Below are 4,161 nucleotides of genomic sequence, written 5' to 3'. Positions count from 1 at the left end.
TAGCCGGATATTATCGACGATTTATCCGAGGCTTTTCTTCGATAGCTGCTCCATTGACAGCTTTGACCCACAAAGGAGCCAAATATACATGGAGTGAGAAACACAAAGAGGCATCCGAGAAGCTAAAGAAGACGTTATGCGAAACACCAATACTTTCTCTACCCGATGGAGTTGAAGACTTCGCGGTATACAGTGACGCATCTGGAGTCGGGTTGGGTTGTGTTCTGACCCAAAGAGAAAAGGTGATAGAATACGCATCTGGACAATTGAAAGAGCACGAAAAGAACTACCCCACTCATGATTTGGAGTTTGCGGCAGTAGTATTTGCTCTAAAGATATGGAGGGATTACCTCTATGGCACGAAGTGCAAGCTTTTCACTGATCATAAGAGTCTCCAGTATCTCTTTAATCAGAAGGAGTTAAACATGAGGCAAAGACGCTGGCTAGAACTACTCAAGGACTATGACTGTGAGATACTTTACCACCCCGGTAAAGCAAATGTTGTTGCTGATGCCCTCAGTCGAAAAGTCAACCTTGAAAGGAAAAGGCCAAGAGCGTTGAGAATTGAAGTCATCTCGACAATTATGGAAAGTATCAGGAAAGCTCAGGAAGAAGCCTTAGAGAAGAACGACCGAAAGGAAGAACGTTTGGGCAAAACGTTAGTGTTCGGAACAAACTGTCAAGGACTGAAGGTATTCCAAGATCGGATGTGGGTACCTAGGGAGAAATAAGAGACCTTCTAATGGAAGAAGCACACAAGACCATGTACTCGATCCATACCGGTAGCACTAAAATGTATAGGGACCTAAAACCATACTACTGGTGGCCGACGATGAAGCTCGATGTTGCGAAGTATGTGGCCGAGTGTGTGACATGTGCGAGAGTTAAGGCACAACATCAGAAACCGTATGCGAGTTTGGAACCTTTGCCTGTACCCATGGGTAAATAGGAGGACATCATCATGGATTTTGTGACTAAACTACCCAGGACGAAGAACAGACACGACATGATTTGGGTAGTCGTGGATCGTTTGACCAAGAGTGCACGCTTCATAGCAGCCAACGAGAAGTGGTCTATGGATAAGCTCGCAAATGCTTACGTGAAGGAAATTGTAAGACATCACGTTGTACCTTTTACGACTGTATCAGACCGTGATAGTCGTTTCACGTCAAGGTTTTGGAGGAGTCTACAAGAGGAGTTGGGAACAAAGTTATGTTTGAGTACCGCTTACCATCCGCAAACTGATGGCCAGAGCGAAAGAACGATTTAAACACTGGAAGATATGCTGAGAGCACGTACCCTCGAATTCCAAGGGAATTGGGACAAACACTTACCTCTGGTAGAATTTTCCTACAACAATAGTTTTCACTCGAGCATCAAGATGGCACCTTACCAAGCCTTGTATGGACAAAAGTGTCGTACGCCGTCTTGTTGGATTGAAGCCGGAGAGAAGCAGTTTATGGGCCCCGAGATAGTCCATGAGACTGCTGAGAAGTTGAAAGTTATTAAGGAAAGAATTTTAGCAGCCCAGGATTGTCAGAAGAGCTATGCTGACAAGAAAAGACGACCGATAACCTTCGATGTTGGGGATTCGGTTTTGCTAAAAGTCTCACCGTGGAAGGGACTTATCCGATTTGGGAAACGAGGAAAGTTGAGTCCAAGGTTGATTGGACCGTTTAAGGTTCTTCAAAAGATTGGGAACCAAGCTTACAAGCTCGAATTACCCAATGAACTTGATGGTATACATAACACCTTCAATGAGTGTTATTTGAGGAAATTCATGGGAGTTGTTCCCGACATAATTCCAATCTCAGTGTTTAGGATGGATGAGAACAAAAGACTGATCAAAGAGCCTGAGGCAATTGTTGACCGTAAGACTAAGAAGTTACGACGCAAGATGGTCGACTTAGTGCTAGTCCGATGGAAACATTTGAATGGGCCAAATCTCACTTGGGAAACAGAGAATGACATGATGAGTCGCTGTCCACATCTGTTTGCTGATGCATGATTCCGTGACGGAATCATCCTAAGGGGGAGAGAATTGTAACGCCCGGGTTTCAGGGCTAAACATTTTTGACAATGTAATAGTCCAGGTCAACTATTGTAACTCTTTTTGAAGTAATAAAGATGAAATATTTGAGTGTTATGTGAATTATGTGAATTTTTATGCTTATTATGTATTTATAAATATTTAATAAATAAAAGGTAAAAATAAGCATCAAAATTAAAGTGTGAGGTAAGCCCGATATCTTTATATAAAGTTGTAGTGGTCGAAACAAGGATTCCGGGGATATAAGGAACGCCAAAATCCAAGTTATAACGAAGAAGTTATGACCCGTCGAAGTTTCGCGACGGAACCGACACGATACCGGGAGGCGTAAATAGTGACTTGACGATAGAGTGAGATTTAGCCTTAGCAGTCTAAACGAAAGTCATAGAATATGTTAAACTAAGAACATCAATAAAAAGAACGCCCAAATTTGACTTCGTATGAAGAAGTTATGATTTTTCGAAGTTTCGGATTAGTAGTGTACAGCCCGAGATTCGAATATTAGAACGAGTGGTTTTTAGCCGAAACAACCTAAACGAGAATCGAAGATCTCGTTAAGAGTAGCGTAACGAGAAAAAGATGGGCGAAAACGGACGTCGGATGAAGAAGTTATGAGGATTTAACGGACCCATCCTGTCCCGACCTGTTAATAATATAAAAATTTAAAAGCGAATCAAAATTAGCCGACGGAGTCTACACGAAAGTTCTAGAGTACATTCCCACCTTCGCGTGGATATAAAGAACGTCGAAAACGGAGCTCGTATACAAAAGTTATGATTTTTAGAAGTGGAGAAGGAAAATTGCGAACTGAGATGACGTGGCCAAATCTCAACCGTTGCTTGCTGACCAAGGCTTCGCTTCAGATCTTGACGCGTCACCCTCGCTATTATGCCCCACGTACGAAGAAGTTATGCCCAGTGTAGCTTTGGTCTGATCCTTCCGAGATGAGTGCGAGACAGTTGGCTTCGACTGGCATCCATATCCGAGGAGTGCGTCCAACGTAAACCGGAGGCTTCGTGCCTATAAATAGCTGCGAGGGTTGCCTTCATTTTCACACCAAATCCCACTCTCTCTCTAACTTCTTTCTCTCTCTAGCTTCCCAAACCATCCCTAAGCCCTAGGAAAAATACCTAGCACCTAAAGGAAGCCCCGAGGCTCCCAGAGTCCCGAGAAAAAGGAGTCTTTTGGTTTCGAAACACTGCTCCAATTAAGTTCCGGTTTTCGATAAAATTCGCTGTAAGTGAGCTACGCTTACGCAATTTTTAATATAGCTTTCAAATAATTATAGGAATGTTATTAGCTCCTTAAAATAATTATTTGGGCTATTATTATGAGTTATATTGAGTGTTATTAACGCTTATATAATAATAATAATAGTCAGACTATTAATTTGTCGCGGTTATCATTAGGCTAAACCCTAGTGGTATTGATACTAGGTTTTATCGAAGGGAAATTGTTTTAAGAGTATCAAAGCGTTGTCCGAGTGATGAATCACCACCTTTCAGGTGAGTGCATAGTTACTTTCATCTTACACATAGATATGAAGTATTTTATATAAATTACGTGCTATGTGTGCATATTATCTAAATACTTGCTATCTATGCTGGATGAACATTGTTATACATGTTTTCAATGATTTAAACTGTATATGTATTTTATATCTACGAAAATGTTGGGGTAAAACATGGGTAGATGTAATAGGTGATGTGTGATAAAATGATGAGAGGCCTCGATGTTGATGTTGTTGATTCTGTCATCTAGCAGAGTATGGATGACGACCACGGACTCTTCTAGACAGTTCAGTGGAACACTAGCAGGCTCGCAACCTGTAGGTGTTTGTGAACGATGTGTTCACCGGTTTACTCCATCCCCCACATGGTTGCCTTTAGGACATTTATTACTAAGGAATCCCCTTAGCAGTAGTATCTTTCCCGATGATGATCCTTAGGCTAGGTCCCTTATGATAGGTGTTTAGGGACGTAAAGTGAGGATAACGGGAACGGGTAATCGGGTTATTGTTGATTGATGAAATTAATAAAATTATTTATTGTGGGTTTAAAACCCTATGTGCTCACCAGGCTCCCAAGCCGGACCCACTCAGTTTTATGTAT

Source organism: Lactuca serriola, chromosome 9 (genome assembly GCF_051521515.1).
Source record: "Lactuca serriola cultivar US96UC23 chromosome 9, Lser_US96UC23_V15, whole genome shotgun sequence".
Taxonomy (NCBI): Eukaryota; Viridiplantae; Streptophyta; class Magnoliopsida; order Asterales; family Asteraceae; genus Lactuca; species Lactuca serriola.
This window is presented reverse-complemented; position numbering follows the sequence as displayed.